Here is a 22,635-nt window from a genome sequence, read left to right on the forward strand (position 1 = left end):
TGCAGTAATATATTGGATCCCAGGGCAGGAAGCATTTGGATTTCTATTTTGGAGGATGAATGTGAATGTGGATTGTTTTGGGTTACAAGTTAATATATACTAGAAGTATGAGAGGCAAATAAGTACAGATACTTCTGGCATAAAGGAACACTTGATAGTTTGAATTGTATGCAAGGTTCTACTACATGTTACCAGGTATAAAATAATTTAACCTATACAAGTAGTAGTATATTAGGAGAGAAAAGGGGGGAAGAAAAGAGAAAAATATATATATTGAATTTCATGTAGTATTTTATTGTATTGCTAAAGGGCTAATTGGTTTGCACTGTATATTGTTTAAAGTTTAATAGGATACAAAAAGGGGAAAAATGCATGAATGGTAAGATGGTATGTTTGGTTTTTGGTATGAATGGGGAAAACAAATATATTTCAACAATAAGTATTCTATTAGTATTAATGAATTTCTTATTCTTTTGAGTATGCATTGATGTGGTAGTGGCAGAGGTATACTAATATAAGTTGATAAATGAATTTAATTATATGATTGCATGGATCTGTCAGTATATTAATTTGTACTGTGGTTTCAATTCAATTCTATTTATTTAATATGTATGTGTAAAGGGAAATTAGTAGAATATTTAGTAGCATGGTATAAGCATTTACAATGGCTTTAAAAATATTTTCCTTGAATGTCAATGGATTCAACCATCCTATTAAGAGGAAAAAAGCACTTAATTTTTTTTTTTTTTTTTTATATATATTTTATTGCATTTTTCAAGAATAAACAAGGACTCAAATATACATGGTGTACCACTGCACATCCCAATTTCACCGTATACCTGAGCCACCCCCCACCCCACCCCAGTACCACTCCCATCCAAAACAAGAAACAATGTACAAGTTCCAATCCAGTGCAGTCTCAACCAAATTCCTATACATTCAACAGATGACTACGAGCCCTAGGTGTTAAAGTGTTCCAAAATGGTGTCCAACAGAGACAAAATAACCTGCCCAGGGCAGAGTCCAACGAGGAAAAACAAAGTCTCTCCATGGAAGCTTGGTGTATCATCAAGGTGCGCCAACAGGAGAGCGTCAGGGAATCAGAGGAATTCCAACATAGCAAGATCTCTTTCTTCCCCAACAACACTGATCTAGAAAGGAAGCTCCGAAATCCCTTCGGAGCAGACAAAGGAATACGGTCCAGTGTAAACAGCATCACCAGATCCAAAACAAATTTGTAATTCCACATGGTTTGAATATGTCCACAAAGCTGCTGCCAAAAAGCAGTAATCCGAGTACAGGACCAAAACTGATGTCCAAGAGTAGATGGAGAGTGAGTACATTTAAGACATTGGTCTGATATACACATTTTTGCTCGATATTGGTATGAAGTAGACCGATAAAGCCGGTTCAGAAATTTGTAGTTCATTTCAAACAGGAGTACACTGTGGGATACACGGGCTGTCCGAAAAGCCCCCCTCCGGATCATAGAAGCTGTCACTTCGCAAGAAAGGTCTTGAGACCATTTCATCGCACATGAATCATAGGAATGCTCACCCAATTGTTCCTGGAGATGTCGATGATGAAATCGCAGTGGGATCGAAACTTGTGCTGACATACTCAACGCCTCTGACAGGGATTCCATACGGCGGTCTGTAATAGAGTCTCGTGATAAAGAACAAATATATGAAGAAAGTTGGAGGTAAGAAAGCCAGTCCGATAATCTCCAACCATGATCACGTTGAAGTTCCTCAAACGACTTCAATATGTATTTCAATTGGAATGTACCAATTGAAATACATATTGATTAGTTGGTAAAGTCCACACCGGAGAGGAGACTGGGTCCATACCCGCTGGAAAATCCCCATTGCCCCGCAGTGGTAAATAAGGAGTCACCTGGTACGAAATCCAGAGCTGTGAACACAGTCGTTTCCAAAGGCAGTAAGAAGAGGTCCCGTGCAGTTGAAGTTTTCCGTGGCAAGTGAGGAGTGTGAAGCAGATAACTAAAATGGTAAGGAGCACAAAGTGACAGTTCCTGACTAAAAGCCGAAAAATGTCCAGTCCCTCGAAACCAATCATTCAGATGTCTCATCTGACACGCCCGAGACAGTAAACGAAGACCACGGAGACCGAAGCCACCACAATCCCTGGGGCGAGCCAGATGGGACAATGACAATCGTGCTCTCTTTCCATTCCACAAATATTGTTGTAAATGTTTACCAATTAGTTTGTCATGACGGGCAGATAATAAGACAGATATCATTTGAAAAACATAAAGCCACTGAGGCACCAGTACCATATTATACAATGCTATTTTATCCATTAAAGAAAGTGGATAGACCCTCCAATTTTCCAACTTTTTGAACTGTAGTTAAAACTAGAGGGTCTATATTAAGGGCATACAGTTTCAAAGGGTCCAAGTATGTAAGATGTCCCGGCGCCCAGGGGAGGGGAAAATGCCCCTGCCACTGCGTCTGCACCTCCGGGGTCAATGGTAATACCATAGATTTCAGTTTATTTAACGCCATTTCCAAGTACATACTAAATTCATCCAATAGTTCTAAAGCCCTAGGGAGAGATAATTCAGGAGATCCCAATGTTAATAAAAGGTCATCCGCATAGGCCAATACTCTCAACTGTGAATCCCCCTCCGGTAGGCCCAGTAAAATATCATCCCGCATGATGGTGCGCAGGAAAGGGTCCAAGTACAGCAGGAAAAGTAGAGGGGATAGCGGACTACCCTGCCGGGTCCCACGAGCTATCGGAAAAGCGGGCGTACGGGTGCCATTGACCAATATGCATGCTGTGGGGTCAGTATAAAGCAAATGAAGCATGTCCAGGAACTACCCATCAAATCCCATATAATTGAGCACTCGGAAAAGGTAATCCCAATTAACCTGGTCAAAGGCCTTAGCTGCATCCAAGCCCACAAGGATCCCCTGAAGCTTATTATCCTTTGTACGCTGTATTGCAGTAAGTAATCTACGGACATTTAGGACTGAGTGTCGATGTTGCACAAAACCCACTTGTTCCGGTACTATCAATGTGGGCAACAGTGTAGCCAGTCTATTAGCTAAGATTTTATCCAAAAATTTTATATCCACATTGATTAATGATATTGGGCGATAGGATTCAACGTCCGTCTCAATTTTTCCAGGTTTAGGTATTAAAGTTATAAAGGCCTGATTAGCCCCCGGCGGGAATGATCCTCCCTCAAGGGCCGCTGTATAGTATGCTTCCAGAGGACCGCAAAGGGAGGGAAACAGAAGCTTATAAAACTCCGGTGAAAACCCATCGGGGTCTGGCGAGGTACCTCCCTTAACCCTTTCAGGACCAAGGGACATATTTGTCCCATAACTTTAAAATCCTATAAATTTTGATTGGGATAGTCTACAGTTCTAAATTTGATATGTACAGATTCCATATGATACTGCCTTTATGTAAACAAACTGGTTCCGACATTCATTCATTAGCGTCGTTGCTAGATTGACGAGAAGATTCACTTGCCACACTGTCCATAAGCCAGAAGTGTGATTTTTTTAAATAAAAATAATGATATTTCACAAAAAAAATCAATTTTTTGGCATCTGCAAGCTCTTTTTACCATAAAAATGTCGTCAAAACCACAAAAATTGGCCTACGATCCTTATGGTCCTGAAAGGGTTAAGCTGTTTAACTGCACCCTGAAGTTCCTTACCCTGAATAGGACGGTTCAAATGAAGACGATCAGGCGAATTCAATCTGGGAACCCCAGCATCCACTAAATAATCCTCTACATCAGCCCCCCCCCCATCCCTGGATGCATAAAAGTCGGTGTAATACTTAAAGAAACTATCCGCTATAGCAGGGGTAGATGTGAGTTCCTTACCCGAAGGGTGTAGAATTCGGGAAATATGATGATTAAGGCATTTAGGTTTGGTCAAATTAGCCAATAGGCGCCCCACTCTGTTCCCATATCGGTAGAATTTAAACCTACAGTAGTGAAAATAATGCTGTGTGCGTTCATGTAATCAAGTATTCAAGGCAGTCTGTGCCACCACCATTGCCTCCTGGGATTGGAGGGAAGGATGTGCAAGATGTGATCGCTTCAAACGTTTGTATTCACTCTCTAAGTATATAATTCCTCGGAAGATGCGGGCTCTATGTGCACTGACATATGAGATAATATCCCCCCGAAGAACAGACTTTGCTGCCTCCCAAAATAATAAGGGGGTTTCCTGATGCTGTGAATTAAAGGTCATATAATCGTCCCATTTCTGTGTAAGATATTTCCGAAAATTTGAATTGTTAAATAAATAGGACGGGAACCGCCAAGTTCCCCCTGGCACGCTATCCATACCACTCAAGATATCAAGCCAAATAGGGCAATGATCAGACACAGAAAGAGGGCCCACCTCTGATGATTGTATCTTTGGTAAATAGGCAGATGATGTCAAAATGTAATCTATGCAGGAAAACGTTTGATGTGCACGGGATTGATGTGTATAGTCTCTTTCCGTGGAGTGTAACACACGCCATGGGTCAATGAGATCTAAAGTATCACACAAGTAAGGTATACCTTTGGAAGGACCAAAAGACTGCGTAGAACCCGGGCCCGTTCTATCTAAAGTTGGATCTAACACCTGGTTGAGATCTCCCAGCAATATCAGGGGATTAACAGGATCACGCACCCCTGCCAAATTAGTAAAGAAAGAGTGATCATATTGGTTGGGAGCGTATGTCATTAACATGTTAAATGTTGATCCCGACATAGTGACCTTACACAGTAAAGTCCTCCCCAATACATCTCTATAAAGCTGTTCTACCTTTCCCGGAAATCCCTTTCGAACCAACAACACCACATCTGCCTTTTTACTTGGGGAGGAAGCATAAAATACCTGCCCTACCCAGCCTCTCAGGAGCTTAGCATGTTCAACGTCCGAGAGTCTAGTCTCTTGTAAACATGCCAGGTCAGCTTTATGATGTTGAAGATGCTGAAGAATCTTACTCCTCTTAACAGGGGAAGTAATGCCACACACATTCCAAGATAATAAATGGAAAGTGTGAGGACTCATGGATGAGAAAGAAAACTGTTAGTTGCCCAGTTTCTCAAACATGGTCTCCCTGGCTCCCAGCCAGACCGGGGAGAAACCAAGAACAAACAAGCCCTGAGTAAATGGAATTCACTCGTACATAGGTAGCACACAGAAACAGCACTGGAATGGTACACACAATTAATTTCAACAATTCCCACACCCCCAAATCCAACCCCCCCCCCTTCCCTGCACCAACCAACCCAAACCCCCCCACCCCCTGCCTTATCCTCCCCCCACCCCACTAGGTTCTGGACTAACCTAAAACCCTCCAGGTCCTAGGAAAGCAGATCATGCCATTGAGGCTGTCAGAACCCTACCTTCCATGAAAAGTAATGCAAGAATACACAAACATCATACAACATACAAACAGTCATAGTAACCCCCCCAATACCAGCAGTGCAGAAATAACACAACACATTAGTCAAGTGGCTCCAGCAGTAGACTCAGAACGATTAATGAACTCTCCCGCCGAGTCTGCCGAGTCAAATACATGCCATTTCCCATTTTAATGTATTTTTAGAACTGCAGGATAGAGAAACATAAACCAACGCTTCTGCTCTACAAGCTTGGAGCAAAGAGGATGGAAAACTTTCCGCCGTTCAGTCAGCGCTGCTGAGTAGTCCTGTCCTATGCGTACCGGTATTGTTTCATATTTCAGGGGCTCTCTTTTGGCACGAAAGGCACGCAGCAGCTCCACTTTATGACGATAGTTGTGTAGCTTGCCAATTACCACTCTTGGGCGCTGCTCTGATCTTGCTCGAGAGCCCACCCTATGTACCCGTTCAAAGCGAGCCGGGCCCAAAGAAGATGGCATAGGGAGCTCACTTGCCAACCAGGACTCCACCACCGAAAGAAGCACTGTATCCGAAATGGTTTTAGGTAAGCCAATGAAACGCAGATTTCTGCGGCGGGACCGATTCTTCAGATCTTCAAGTTTATCCTGACAGAAGCGGAGCTGGTTCAAAAGGGTTGCCACTGTGGATTCCAGCGCTGTGGCCCCATCCTCCACCGCCAAAACCCGCATCTCCAACTCGGTTACTCTCGTTGAATTATCCTCCAGGAGAGATTCCAGTTTAGTCAATTGCATTGAAATAAGCTCCATACGCGGCCCCAGTGCCTGCAAAATGACCTGCTGCAGCTCTGCTACCATTTCGGGTGTAAACACCGGCACATCCGCACAAGGCGCAGCCGCCATCTTGTCTTCGCCGGGCCGCATCTTCTCCCGGTCTTTTTTCGCCGATTTTGAGGCCATTGGAGCCGCTAAATGCGCTAGATACCTGTCCATACAATTAAGGTAGAGTCCGCTGGTAAAGGGGGTAAAAATCGCTAGCGATTATGCACAAATTGTAGCAGTAGGAAGTGCAGGGCTCTGGAGCCGATCGAGTGTGCAGCCGACCAGCTCACAGCATCACGTGATCTCTAAGCACTTAATTTTTTAAAGCAGCAGGAGGCAGATATATATTCAGGAGACTCACTTATCTGCTAGTGAATCGGCCAAGTTGGAAGGGGGTGGGTCAAACATAGTTTTTTTGCTCCGGCAGTGGGCAAGAAGGCTGGGGTGGCTATCTTAGTAAATAGAAAATGCTCAGCTGCATTTAGTGTAATTTCAGCAGATCATATGGGAAGATGGATTCAGGTGCACATGAGCTCAGGAAAAGATAGTCTGACGCTTTTTAATATTTATGCCCCTAATTCAAATCATCTAACTACCAATTCCTCTTAATGATAGCTTGAAATATCTCAAAACCAAAATAGTCACAGAGTCCACAGAAGGATAAACCCAAAAAAATGAGTTTTTTTTATGAGGTCCGATAGGGGTATCAGACAGCCCCACAAACCAGTTAAGTTTGAGGGGGATACACTCTTCATATACCCCACGGTACCTCCTCCTCCGTGTTAATTCTTTTTCTATTTTGCTTTCTTTTATCTTTTTATCTTTTTTTCTGAATTGTTACTTATTGAACATTTCTAATGCTGGAGCTATATTATTGTATACGAATACTCATACATATTCTGAATACTTAGCTTTCAGCCTTGAAATCATTCCCCTGAACGCCAGCGCGTTTCAAATTCTTTGTCAAGGCGACATGGGGAAAGCTGAAACCCAAAAGACATCATAATTAGCACTCTCCAACATGGACTATGCTAAAAATATTTTACTTATTCTACAAAAAGCATAGCCCTCCCGTTACTTCAAAATCATAGCTTACCTACTAAGGTGAACATACACTGCATACCGCCGCTAAGCTTATCAAAAGACAAGCCGCGGCGTACAAACTCTGGACTTAAAAATCCCCGCCTGAATGACGACATTTCCGGGGGAAGGACTCATCGAATCTGACTACAAACGAATTTGCCTACATTTAAAGAGACCAGCATATAGTTAAAGGTCCGATTGAGCTAACCAATCGGAAGACTCATTAAGCCCCTTAGGGGACATAGTGTCTAAAGTAAACATCCACCGGAGTTCGCATCAGTTTAACCTCCGGGCAGTGTTCCCACCCTCCCACCCTACAGTAATACGATCTAAAACACGCCACTTCAAGTCCTTTAAAGTGTGGCCACAGCTCATCCAATGACGGACAAGCGGGGAGGATTCATTACGAGTATAAACTCTGGATTTATGCTCAGTGAGACGAACCCGTATAGGGCGGGTCGTTCTGCCCACGTATAACTTGGGGCAGGGGCACTGAATTATATAGATAACATTATCAGAGTTACAGGTGGTATTATGTTTGATCTTAAATATCTCCCCTGTACTAGGATGGGTCCAATTTTCCCCAGATATGGTGAAACTACACCATTGACATTGGCCACACGGGAGGTGACTCCCACCTTGGGAAAAACTTCTCTCCTGAAATTTACTATGATTTAAATATTCACCCAAATTTCTTCTTCTCCTATATGAACAAATCGGGTGATCATCCAAGGTGGGAATCGCCAACCTAGGGATATACCAATATTTCTTCACAATTTGGGAAATCTGATGGGCAAGGGTAGAGAACTCCTGGACAAAGGCCACCGTGTCCAGAGGATTTTCATCCTTGCTCGTCTCATGTAGCAGCCACTCTCTATGCACATGTTTAGCTCTTTTATAAGCACTTTGGACAATGGCATAGGGATATCCACGTTGGTAAAATCTCGCTTTCATTATTCTAGCTTGCACCCGAAAATCATCTGTAGAATAACAAATTCTTCTCAGCCTCAAAAATTGGCTGATAGGCAAGCTTTTCTTTAAGTTCTCAGGATGAAAACTATGAAAGCGTAGAAGGCTGTTGCGGTCTGTGTCTTTTCTATACAGAGAAGTTTGAAGATGAGTACCCCCCTTCTTCTTCACTAGAATGTCCAAAAACGGGATCTCTTTATGTTTAATGGTCGCTGTGAATTTGATATTATTGTCCAAAGCATTCAACGCTTCAATGAACTGAATCAGATCTTCTTCAGTTGAAGTCCAGATGCAAAAAATATCATCAAGGAACTTCCTCCAGATTTTCACATTTTTGTAACCAGGCAGATGATAAATCTGGCCCTCATTCAGATCTGCCATATATAAGGCAGCTAAGGAGGGAGCCAGAGAAGCCCCCATAGCTATTCCGTGTTTCTGAAAATAGAATTCATTGTGGAACCAAAAATAACTTTGGGTTAAAACCAAAGTAGCCATTTCCATGAGAATCTCCAAAGATAAATGTGGTCTTATGGTTTGTTCCATACAAATATGTTCTATCAAAGCTAGAGCACTGTCCACAGGTATCATGGTGTAAAGCACAGTCACATCCAATGTGACTAATATCCAATGGGGTTCACAAGCTTCCATGTCGGCAATAATTCTGAGCATGTGGGTGGTGTCTTTGATATAAGATCTGATAGAGGAGACCTTCTGCTTCAAAAAAATATCCAAAAATTTGGACAAGGGTTCAAGAAGAGAGTTCCGCATGGCCACAATAGGACGCCCAGGGGGGTTAGACAGATTTTTATGTATTTTCGGAAGAAAATATATGATAGGCGTCACATGAAAACTAGGATTGAGGAAGGCGGCTTCTCTGGAGGTGATCATTTTCTGTTTATATGCTTTGGAGACCAGAACAGAGATGGTGGGTTTTAATTCAATAGCAGGATCTTCAGGCAAAAGTTGGTAAAAAGTCAAATCATCCAGCTGCCGATGAGCTTCTCTTAGGTACTGTTCTTTGGACCACACCACGATGGCTCCTCCTTTATCGGCACGGGAAATCATAACAGACATATCATTTCGCAGTTCCTGTAAAGCACACCATTCATTATATGACATATTGAACTGGGGTTGTATGTGGGCCATTTGTTTTTCCACTCGCTCAACCTCAGTCAGAACTAGGTCCCAAAACGTAATCAGGTTGGGATGCAGAGGAGACACAGGGCACCAACTAGATTTATTCGATATCAATGTTCCATCATTGATAGTTTGATGATCTTGGAAGAACATCTTCAAATGCAGTTTGCGTAGAAGACTAAATACTGATAGTCGAGTATTGAAGGCTTCATATTTAGCTGTAGGAACAAAGCCCAATCCCAAATTTAGAACTTGCTCCTGTATCGGACTGAGCTCCGTCGTAGAAAGATTAACTACGGCTGATTGGTCTGATATTGGGACCTCGTCTGGGGACCTCGGGCATACCCCTGCTGGCCCTGAAATCCCACTCTTCTCGATCCGCGACCTTTTTGTCTTCCCCGGGGGCCTCGTTGTTGAAAACCCCCCTGGCCGCGTTGCCCCCTCACCACAGACGGACCTCCACCTTGACTACTGGTAGAGCTGGAATCAGTGGACAGCTGGTCTTCTTCAAAAGGTTGCTTCTGAATGACATTCCCCCTAAATAGCCATAAATAGACTTGATTGGTAGCATAATCTCTCTCATCTCTCCTGGTGTAGTTTCACCATATCTGGGGGAAAATTTGACCCATCCTAGTACAGGGGAGATATTTAAGATCAAACATAATACCACCTGTAACTCTGATAATATTATCTATGTAATTCATTGCCCCTGCCCCAAGTTATATGTGGGCAGAACGACCCGCCCTATACGGGTTCGTCTCACTGAGCATAAATCCAGAGTTTATACTCGTAATGAATCCTCCCTGCTTGTCCATCATTGGATGAGCTGTGGCCACACTTTAAAGGACTTGAAGTGGCGTGTTTTAGATCGTATTACTGTAGGGTGGGAGGGTGGGAACACTGCCCGGAGGTTAAACCGATGCGAACTCCGGTGGATGTTTACTTTAGACACTATGTCCCCTAAGGGGCTTAATGAGTCTTCCGATTGGTTAGCTCAATCGGACCTTTAACTATATGCTGGTCTCTTTAAATGTAGGCAAATTCATTTGTAGTCAGATTCGATGAGTCCTTTCCCCGGAAATGTCGTCATTCAGGCGGGGGTTTTTAAGTCCAGAGTTTGTACGCCGCGGCTTGTCTTTTGATAAGCTTAGCGGCGGTATGCAGTGTATGTTCACCTTAGTAGGTAAGCTATGATTTTGAAGTAACGGGAGGGCTATGCTTTTTGTAGAATAAGTAAAATATTTTTAGCATAGTCCATGTTGGAGAGTGCTAATTATGATGTCTTTTGGGTTTCAGCTTTCCCCATGTCGCCTTGACAAAGAATTCGAAACGCGTTGGCGTTCAGGGGAATAATTTCAAGGCTGAAAGCTAAGTATTCAGAATATGTATGAGTATTCGTATACAATAATATAGCTCCAGCATTAGAAATGTTCAATAAGTAACAATTCAGATAAAAAGATAAAAGAAAGCAAAATAGAAAAAGAATTAACACGGAGGAGGAGGTACCGTGGGGTATATGAAGAGTGTATCCCCCTCAAACTTAACTGGTTTGTGGGGCTGTCTGATACCCCTATCGGACCTCATAAAAAAACTCATTTTTTTGGGTTTATCCTTCTGTGGACTCTGTGACTATTTTGGTTTTAACCTAATTCAAATCAGGCAGAATTTTTCAAAAACTCTTCAACAGTTGATTCTGCCATTGGCTTCTTCTAATTTAATAGTAGCTGGGGACTTTAATGCTGTTATGGACCCATTGAACAAACAACCCAGTAAGCTGATAAAATCAATGGGCTTAGATAATGTAGTATAGTCCTGTGGCATAAAAGATATATGGAGGATCCTTCATTTTAATGCTCAGGAATTTTCTTTCTCCCACGTACATAAATCATTCTCAAGAATAGATTATATTTTTGTTTCAGATCAGTTAACTCAGGTTACAAATGCCAGCATAGACCCAATTATTTTTAATTTGCTGAACAAGATGGTAGTAGACCTGTTTGGAGATTCAATAATACAGTGCTTGCAGATTCAAAATTTCTTGAGGAATTTCAATTAAAAATGAATGAATATTTTCAACTTAATACCTCAGAGGAAATCTCTTTAGAAACATTGTGGGATGCTTTCAAAGCTCCTATGAGAGGGCAAATCATTTCGTATTTGGCACACATTAGGAAACAGCTTAAAATGAAATTTTCTACTTTGGAACAAAATATTAAGGATTTGGAGTCACAATTGGCCTGGAAATGGGAACAAGCTACTCTACAGGCCCTTTTGAAAGCTAAATATAAATACAATGAGATTTCCTCCAGTTGGCTAAGAAAGATTTGTTTTCTCAACAAGCTCTGTATCATGGAAGTTCGAATAAAGCGGGAAGATTATTGGCTAATTACCTCAAAGTAAAAAAAATTAAAGTAAAGTTTGTGGCTATTAAAGATGATAAGGGTGAAACTCATTCTCAAATTGGACATATTTTAAATCAATTTCTGAAATATTACAAAGCTTTGTATTCTTCTGAGCTTTATTCAGATAAAGAAATTGAGGGTTTAGAGTTTTTAAAGTTAATCAAGGGACCAAAAATTCCCAAGCATATAAAAAGAAATCTTGAGGCACCTATATCACTGAAAGAACTTCAAGCAGCGTTGAAGTCCCTTAGAGTTGGATCTGCTCCAGGTGGTGATGGTTTCACTGTAGAATTTTACAAATCATTCCAAATTACATTATTACCTCATCTTTTAAATTTATAACAGGCCCAACTAACTAAAGGTTGCATTACAGGTACTATGGCAGAATCTTTAACTATTGTTTTACCAAAGCCAAATAAAGATCAAATTACAGGCCTATTTCGCTGATCAATGTAGATGGAAAACTTCTGGTTAAGTTAATGGCTTTACACTTGGCTAAGGCTCTCCTTTATATTATCGGTATGCACCAAACGAGGTTCGTTGCTCAAAGACATTCTTCAAACAACGCCAGATTGGCTTTTCATATGTTGAATTTAACAAAAGCCATGGAAGATCCAGCCTTCTCTGTATCCTTGGATGAAGAGAAGGCTTTTGTAGAATGGACCTTCATGTATCAAGCAATGGATTGGTTTGGTATAGGATCTGGATTTATTCAAAAGATTCAAACCTTGTATAGTTTCCCTTCTGCCAGATTATATATTAATAATACTTTTTCAGATCTTTCCTTCTGGAGAGGAGAGTTAGACAAGGATGTCCACTATCCCCTTTGCTTTTTGACATTATTCTGGAACCCTTGCTATTGACCATTCAACAGGCAAAGGAGATACAGGGTATTCCTTATGCAGGTCAGGAATATAAGGTCTCTGCTTATACAGATGATATTTTGCTTCATTTGAAGAATCCTGAATCTACCATTCTGCATTTACTAGATTTGATTGACCGATTTGGAAAATTTTCTGAATATAAAATAAATTGGATTAAATCGGAGGTTCTTCCGCTAAATGTACACTGTCCAAAAGGATTATTTGACTCATTCCCTTTCCTATGGAAGGAAGAGGGTATAAAATATTTAGGTGTTTGGATTCAAACAACGCTGGAAGATACAATGAGAGTAAATGAAAAATCCTTATTGCTAAAGATCTTAGAAATGTGTGAGCAATGGAACCATTTACATCTTTCTTGGTGGTGGAGAGTCCAAACGGTTAAAATGATGATTTTGCCTGTGGTTTGCTACCAAATGGGTATGTTGTCAGTTTATTTTCAGGGATCCTTTTATAAGAAATTGAATAGTATTCTCACCAAATTTATTTGGCTGGGTAAAACTGCTCGTATTGCTTTAGTATCTTTACAAAAACCAATTGTGGTGGGTGCAGTAAATTTCCCAAACTTTTATAGGTACCATCAGGCCTATATACTGCGTCAGGGTATGTATTGGATCCTTCCTGAGCTCTCCCTGATTGGCTTTAATTAGAGTGGCAACTTATGTCCCCATTATGGTTGTTTCATGTATTGAGTATCAAGTTACCCAGATATGTTAAGGACAATAGTATTTTATTTGACACCTGGAAAACCTTGAAATTTATTAACAACTTAACAGATATTCCAGTAGAGAAATCTACGTGTCAATCCTTATGGCTAAATTCCAAGATTCAAATTGGCGAGTCTAAGATCTTCTGGAAGCATTGGATGCAGGCAGGTATACATACACTAGATTATGTTTTATCAAATGGGAAAATGCTTGATTTTTCACGACTGCAACAATCATTCGGTATTTCAAAGTCTCAAATTTATAAGTGGTTGCAGTTGAAGCAGGCCATTCAGAAAGGGTCCCCTGATTTGCAAAATCTAAAAAATCAGTATAGCTTGACGGTCCTATACTTCCAGATAGATTTCCTAGGGCATCAGGCCGCCCAGTGGTATAAATTAATATCTGGTTATATGAATAAGAAACCAAAAACTAGTCTTAGAGACATTTGGAGCATTGAGATAAAGCAGCAGATTTCTGCATCTCAATGACCACAAATTTGGACTTGGAGGATGAGATGTACGGTGTCAGCATCTATGAGACAAACTTGGTTTTGGATTTTTTTGCATAGAAGTTTTTGGACCCCTGTTAGATTACAAAAGTTAGATAGTTCAAAATCTAATAGATGCTGGCACTATCATCTCGATATAGGGACACCGGATCATCTGTTGTTTTATTGTCCTTTGATACTCAACTTTTGGAAGTCAATATGGGGAAAGATATAATACCATACTGGAGTCATCGATTCCATTGACATATGATGTTGTCATATGTGGGATGATATTGCATCTTAAACCTTCATTGGACAGATATAAATGTTGGCTTTTCCTTATTATGACTGGGATAGCCATGCAAATGGTTACTCGTAATTGGAAAAATTGGGATCACCTTAGTTTTACTTTTTGGTGGGAGAATTTATGCTTAAGTTGTAAGTATGAGAAAATGAATGCTGACATGCTAGGGCATACTAAGATATTCAAATTAGTTTGGGGTCCATTGACGTCTTTTGTGGCTTCGTTATAGTTGTCTGTTATCCATATTTTCAGTTGTTTTAGCACACATCCAGGGGAGGGAGGGGGGTATCTCTTTTGTTTGGTTTTATTCCCTGTTTGAAAATATTTGACAGTGGGGGTTTTATTCTTTCTGTATTGTTACTGACAGATTATAAGTGCTTATTGTGATTATTTATATATGTATGTATAATGTTTACACCTGTTGCTAGTTTGAAAATTTAATTAAGAATTAAAAAAAAAAAGAAAAACTGTCGATGTGAGGTCAAAGGACTGTAAGGAGGTCGAGTAGATGATAAGCTGGAAAAAGCTCAATGCTTCCAACCTGAAAACAGCCTGAAGGCCCAAAAGAAAAATTTGGTAAAAAATCCAAACTATTTAAATCGAATAGAAGAAAATGAAAATAAGGGAAAAAAAGAAATGGGAAGGCACAAAAATATAGAAGTTTGACGCACTTAGGGAATCTCTAAGGAACAGCTGCTCAGCCCCATGGAAAACTGAGAACTGATGGTCCTGCGAGCTGACATTGGCCGGGAAGGCACCAACACATGTGCAGTATGGGCGAACTTAAAGATTTAAAATGGTAATACACTTTTTTGACAGTCTGTGCCGGGTTCCGTGGTTGACATCACCCCATATGTGAGAATATGCTGCCTGCTTGTCCTCAGATAAACACTCGGCATTTCTCAACCTACACCATCTACAGCAGATGGTGTAGGTTGGGCTGGTGTAGCAGGTTTATTTTGATCGGCCTGACCTCCCCCCCCCCCCCCAGGCTGCAGTCTACAGCAAGCTGTCCCTGAGTTGAAGTTTTTGGCCAGTTGCTCTTAAGGGTTTGGACCACAGTCCTTATCCCAGTCATAAGAACATAAGTTGCCATTCTGGGACAGACTACCCTATTTGTGGTTTCAGCGATTACGGTTTTGACTATTTGTGATTTTTTTTTTTTTTTTTGCCCGGGGTTCCCCCTTAGAGAATCACTCAGAGGAGGCCCACATCGACCGGACTTGGATCGGGGTGAGGAGGGGGTGATTGGAGGTGAGCAGCTGCCCCAGGAGCACAGCCCTCAGCTGTGGACGCAGCTCCGGTGGCAACTTCATGCACAGACCTTACCTGGTGGTCTAGCGGTGATGTGGGGCAGGAGTGATCTTCCTACATTCCTACTCCCGTTGTAGTCTTTTGAGACCACGGGAACTCACACCACGGCTCTACATGGGGCAGGAGTGTAGGAAGATCGCTTCTGCCCCGTGTCTCCTCTAGACCACCAGGTAAGGTCCGGGGATGGGTCAGAGTCAGCCCAAAAGTTATTCGTGAATTTTCCTTATTCGCGGGCCAGCTCTGCCCCTAACTCCCGCAAATACGGAGGGAGGAGTGTAAATAAAGGTCCATCAAGCTCAGTATTCTGTTTCCAACAGTGGCCAACCCAGGTCACAAGTACCTGGCAAGATCCCAAGGAGTAAAACAGATTTTATGTTGTTTATGCTAGGGATAAACAGTGAATTTCCCTAAGCCATCTCAATAATAGCTTTTGGACTTCTGTTGTAGGAAATTATCCAAACCTTTTTTAAACTTTCTTGAGCTAACTGCTTTCACTGCATTCTCTGTCGAAGAATTCTAGAGTTTAGTTACACATTGAGTGAAGAAATATTTTCTCTGGTATGTTTTAAAACCATTACTTTGAAGCTACTTAGTCCTAGTGCACAGGTGTCAAACTCAAGGCCCGCCTGACCGTTTTATGCAGCCCGCGGTCCAATGCCCCCGGTATTATCTTGTGGCTTGCTCCCTCCTCCTCACAGCCAAAGTGTACACGAAGCCACATGCAGCAGCTCCTTGCACGTCCCGCACATTGGACCCTAACAGAAACATTTCCAGACTTGTAGGCAGTGGGCAATTGGCAGCTCCATCACGATAACACACTTGCCCATTCTTTACATTTGATACGGAGTTTCCTGGCCAAGCAAAACACACCTGTGATTCCTCAGGCTCCCTACTCTCCCGACATGGCTCCGTGTGACTTCTGGCTTTTCCCCAAGTTGAAAATGCCCCTGAAAGGGACCAGATTTCAGTTAAGAGAAGACATCATGCAGAATGCAACGGACCAGTTGCGAGCAATCTCAAAAGAGGTGTTCCAGCGCTGCTTCCGACAGTGGCAGAACCGTTAGAAGAAGTATGTGGCAGTCCAAGGGGACTACTTTGAAGGAGATTAGTATAAGATTGTTGTATCTGAATACAAGTATTTTTTATGAATAAAGGTCTGATACTTTTTGAACAGCCCTCGTGTATAAATTTCTTTTGTAGTGGATAACTGAAAATCTTACAAACCTTTCAAGGATTCTTCAACTGTAGGCACCCTAGTAAGAAGCCTGTTGTTCAGTAGCTCCTCTTAAAATATCCAAATTAAAAGTAGACGACAATAGTGTTAGAGAAGTTTGTACACCTTGAATTGTATCTCAAATGGACTCTAAAGTTACAACGGCCAATTTTACTAACTTGCCTTGACTCACCAACGCACCATTAACTTCTGCTCCAATTTCAGGCTGCATACTCGTTCTGGTGAACAAAGGAGAAGCAGATATGGCCCCTTCCACCTCCGAAGAGAGAATCGGGAGAAAATTGCTCTCCCCTCTCCGGAGTACACATATTACACAAGGTACTTCCGGGTCTCAGCAGGGCCATTTTTAATAGAGAGCTCAATGAAGCTTCCTCCTTGCTGCAGTCCACAGGCTCTACAACTCTTGCAATGCCCACCAAACAACTGTTAGTCTTCCACTAGTTGGACTCAAAACTTTCCAGCATGGTCTGACCCATTGTTGAAACTCCACTGTTAGGAAGAACTAAAAAAAATTAAAAAAAAAAAAAAAAAAGGAAGAACACCCCTGAATGTTCTTCTTCCCTTACCCCATTGGAGCCCAGAAAGCATCGATAGGTAAGCAGTCTCACCACCAAAGAGTGTGGAGCTCACAACCAGATGTCCTGTTCATCCGCCATCTTGACCAAGCTTGATCCTGGATGACTTTGGCCCTATGGAATTTTGATGGCTCAAGTTGATGCTATGGATGGGGGGACCCTATTGAGAGGCTCCAGAAGCCAACCAAATCCTTTCTGTTACATAGGACCCTCTCACAGATGGTATTTAATGGAGTGGAAGACCCTGAAAGGTATCCTGAGGAGGAATCTGTTGGGCAGGTTTTCTCCTTAACTCTTCAGGACCTGGATTTTTCTGCCTGCCTAAAGGAGATTCTCTGGTCATGACTAACAAAGAAGATCCAACTACGGATCACTACCCATGAAGAAGTGTAAACTAGGTTATAGGAAATATTTGCCAGAAAAGATACCCCTAACTCAAAGAAGGCTAGCTCTGGGGACTCTAGAAATAGGTCCAGAAGTTGACAGAGGGCCTGAGTCTCATAGCTGCCCCCTCCCCCAAACACACACACAGGTCTGGATTTCCACTGCCAAGGGCACAAACGCTTAGTTTAGTAGCTGCTCCACCTTTTCATTGTGCATCCTTAAGGGCTAACCCTGTTCTGCTGGGATTGTAATTTTCTTTGTCAGAGTTGTGACCAGAGTAAAACAGAAAAATCTGTCCAGGTCTTCAAGAGGTAAAGGAGAGAACCTGCCCAACAGGTTCCTCCTCAGGATACCTTCCAGGGAAGTGTCCTTGGAGTAGGAATCCAGGCCTGTGTTATGGGGGAGAGAGGGTGGCCCATAGTTGTTGATTAGCTGATCTGGCTTCTAAAGCACACCAGAGTAAGTTGCCCTTTCTTTGCCACTTGCTGTTTGGAGAGGAGTTAAGACAAGCTGGTGAAAGACCTTGGAGAACCAGGCTTTGTCAGTTCCTAGAGACCGACCTCTAGAAGCAGCATCCCTTACTTTCCAGAATACCCCCAAAAGAGAAAAATCCAATGGTGTTCCGGTGGACCTGAGTCCTCTTAAACACTGGCGTCATCAGGAGGGTATAAACCCATTAGTGGCGTACTGTTCCAGATCACACTGAAGACCTTGGCTAAGACAATAGTCCCATCACTAATGAGTTTATACCCTCCTGATGATGCAACACTTAAACGAAAGTCGAGTTGAGGGGTTATGCATTGACAGGGATTACACAGTAATGTGGCACAGTTAAGCAGAGGAATGCAGATATCTGAAGATCTGCCCATTCAGCAGGTAAGTTGGTGTTTAAATTTTAATGAGTATGATCTGTACTTGTTGGAAGTGCTGTGATGGTCTCGGTTAGCAACCTCTGCTTATTTCATTATTAAAGCATGAAGGTTTTGGGTCTGAGCACTTTACACACAATATTATTTATATTTTGGGTTTTGTTTTAGTTATATGGATATGCAAAGTTTCTGTGGTGATTTTATAAAACTTGAGTCATCCAGGAAAACCCAGTTATGTCCTATTTTTAGAGGACTGTCCAGGGGTCTGGATGTATTTTTGTTTTTTGTTTTTTTTAAATGGGGGGAGTCTGTTTAAGTTAGTTGGTGCCTCCCCTACCTACCTCCAAACGGAGGTAGCAGAAATAAGGTAAGCCTAGTGCCCGGAAGCTGCCTCTCTACAGGACCCATTCGGAGGCCAATCCAAGTTGCATATACCTGGCAAAAAACCAAATAGTAGCAACATTCCATGCCACCAATCAGGGAAAGCAGTGGCTTCCCCCATGTTTGTTTTAACAGCAGTCTATGGCCTTTTCCTCCAGGAACTTGTCCAAACTTTTTTTAAAACCAGCTACATTAACCGCTCTTATCATAACTTCTGGCAACATGTTCCAGAGCTTAACTATTTTCTGAGTGAAAAATATTTCCTCCTATTGGTTTTAAAAGTATTACTCTGTAACTTCGAGTGTTCCCTAGTTTTTGCAAATCTTGATGCAGTAAAAAAAATTGATCCACTTGTATCCGTTTACACGACTCAGGATTTTATAGACTTCAGTCATATCTCCCCTCGGTTGTCTCTTTTTCAAGCTGAAGAGCCCTAACCTGTTTAGTCTTTACTTATACTAGAGGAGTTCCATCCCCTTTATCATCTTGGTTGCTCTTTGAACCTTTTTGAGTGCCACTATATCTTTTTTGAGAGGAAACCACAACTGAACGCAATATTCAAGGTGAGGTCACACCATGGAGCGATACAGAGGCATTATAACTTTCAGAGTCTTGTTTACCATCATCCCTTTTCTAATAATTCCTAGCATCTTGTTTGCTTTCTTGGCTGCTGCCGCACATTGGGCAGAAGGTTTCAGCGTATTGTCTACAATGACACCCAGATCTTTTTCTTGAGTGCTGACCCCCCCCCCCCCCCAAGGTGGATCCTAGCATCCAGTACTATGATTTGGATTATTCTTCCCAATGTGCATCACTTTGCATTTGTTCACATTAAATTTCATCTGCCACTTGGACACCCAGCCTTACAGTTTCCTAAGGTCTTCCTGCATTTTTCATAGTCTTACACATGTTTTAACAGCTTTGAACAGTTTAGTGTCATCTGCAAATTTAATCACCTCACTTATAGCTCCAATTTCCAGATCATTTATAAATAAGTTAAATATCACTGGTCTCAGTACAGATCCTGCGGCATACCTCAATTTATTTACCCCCTCCATTGAGAAAAATGGCCATTTAACCCTGTTCTTTGTTTTCTGTCCAATAATCAATTCTTAATCAAGTTTCAAGTTTTTAGTTCAAACAATTTTTATAAAACTTTGATTAAATTGCAATATTAAATCTGTCTTGCTGGACTATTCACACTATTTCTCCTTTTGCGCTCACTGTTATTTTGTTTGGGGCATGGGAGTCTTTCCTAAGAGTCGGTCTTGTGTAGGGTATTGGAATATTGCCATGCTGATGATGTTTTGTATCATTCGTGTTTATTGCTAAAATTTCAATAAAAAGACTAACAAAAAAGAACCTTGTACCTGTAATATTTGTGTTTTATGTAAACAGACTTGGATCAACTGGTTGTTTTAGCAGGGGGCCTTTTGTAGTGAAATATGCTGCCTGAAATGATTCGGTTAGCTATAGATGTGAAAAAGTTGAAAGTTTTACTCAAAACTTTTTTATTTAAGGAAGTTTTTATGTAATGCTCAATTGAGAGAAAAGACTAATACATAAATGTATAACTCGAGGATAGTGACATACTGCTTGATGCGTTAGTAATTGTGATTTTATGTAATATGTACTCTTTGTTCTTAAATATGAATGTTAAGTTGTAATTCACCTAGAAATGATATGATTGTGCAGAATATAAATGCGATAAATATGTATGGGGGAGAGTATGGCGCAGTGGTTAAAGCTACAGCGTCAGCACTCTGGGGTTGTGGGTTCAAACCCATGCTGCTCCTTGTGACCCTGGGCAAGTCACTTAATCCCCCCATTGTCCCAGGTACATTAGATAGATTGTGAGCCCACCGGGACAGAGAGGGAAAACTGCTTGAGTACCTGAATAAATTCATGTAAACCGTTCTGAGCTCTCCTGGGAGAACAGTATAGAAAATTCAATAAATAAAAAAAAATAATGAGGGCAATGTCCAAAACCCACCCACTGGATACAGGTAGACACTAATTGTTTGAGTTGTTCTGGTCCTCAGTTAATGTTGCCGGATTTAGAGAGAGATTTAGACATATTCTTGGGAGGAATAGTTAAATAGCACTGGGGAAAGGGAGAAGGGAAAGGATTGAGACTTGTATACAGCCTTTTTTTCCCTATTTGTCCCGGTGAGCTCACAATCTATCTAATGCAGAGTTTCTCAACTTCTTCAAACCAAGTACCCCCTAAGGGCTTACAAAGCCACGCTAGGGCCTTAACGCATGCTGAATTGCCGCATGCGCTAGCTGCTACCGCCTCCTTTTGAGCAGGCGGTAGATTTTTGGCTAGTGCACACTAATCTGGTTTGTGCGTTAAAAACGCTAGCGCACCTTTGTAAAAGGAGCCCTAAGTTTAACAAATATCAACTGAGTAACCCTGCCCAAACTCACCCAAGTCCTGGCCCTGACCCCACCCCCATAATAGTACTAATTGTAATGCAATTTCTTCCATCCATTATTTATATACACACAATCTTATACATAATGGTAACCACAAAATACACTGTATGCAGAGAAAATGTTAATTATCGCTTAATATTAATTTTTTTTTTCAAAGAGGTCAGGCAGATGACTTTAAAATATGCAATGTCACCTCAGTAACAACTGTAGAAAAATAGACAAATATAATGCAAAATATAGACAGCAGATAAATTCTCAAAACTGACACATTTTGATCACTAAATTGAAAATAAAATCATTTTTCCTACCTTTGGTGATTTCATAAGCCTCTGACTGTGCATCCAATATTTATTTATTTCTGCCTCATGCATGCTTTCTCTCCTCCTGACCTCACCCAACCAACATCTCTCTGTCCCTCCATGAGTCCAACTTTTCTTCCTCTCTCCTCCACCCCTATAGGCAACATCTCTCTCTCTCTCACTCTCTCTCTCTCACTCTCTCTCTCTCTCTCACTGCAAAGGGAGTGGGGAAATATAGAGAGAGTGAGATCCAGGGTGGATCTCTCTCGCTCCCTCTACTACCCACCAGCCCCATACCCATTTCTCCTTCTATCACTTTTCTCCAGCACAATGCCACACATCTCCCTCCATCACTATGCCCAACATTCCTCCACCTTGCATCCCCTTCAATCTGTCGCTCTGTCCCCTCTCCACCACCATATTCAACATTTCTACCTCTCATCCTTCTATTCCCCATGTGCACCATCTCTTTCTCTCTCACTCACACACTCATGCCCAACAATTCTCCCTTTCTATTCTATTCTCTCCCTCCTGTGTCCTGAGTTAGTGCCTCCTCCCTTCTTTCTGTGTCCCAAGTTCATGCCCTCCTGCCTTCCAGCCTTTGTCCCAGAATCGTGCCCCTCCCATGTCCCAATGCATTCTTTCTCCCCCTTTTTTTTCCTTTGTCCCAGATAATGTCCCCTCTCTCCTTTGCTCAAACCGCACTTTCTTCCTTCAGGGCCGTCTGGTTGGGCTGCTCTTTCTGCCTTCAGCGGCAGTTGTTGCAGGAACCCACGAGCAGTAGATCACAGACACGTGGCTAACCCACAAGCCTTCCCTCTGACATCAGCGAGAATGTTTCTGGATCAGCTATGTGTAACATGAAAGAGCCACTGATGTGCCCTTCCAATAAGTGCCACTGAAAGCAGGAAGGAGGTAACTGTAATCCCCTGCTGCCCCGAAGGCTTTCCTCCAATGTCAGCTCTCATGTTCAGTGGAGGG

At 41.8% G+C, this 22,635-nt stretch overlaps 1 protein-coding gene across 1 annotated transcript in view; it reads left to right on the forward strand.

Annotated features, from left to right (window-relative positions):
- Positions 1-22,635, forward strand: part of MTURN (maturin, neural progenitor differentiation regulator homolog) — a 64,935-nt gene that overhangs the window by 36,934 nt on the left and 5,366 nt on the right. The gene's annotated exons all lie outside the window — the stretch shown is intronic.

Source organism: Geotrypetes seraphini, chromosome 2 (assembly GCF_902459505.1).
Source record: "Geotrypetes seraphini chromosome 2, aGeoSer1.1, whole genome shotgun sequence".
Lineage (NCBI taxonomy): Eukaryota > Metazoa > Chordata > Amphibia > Gymnophiona > Dermophiidae > Geotrypetes > Geotrypetes seraphini.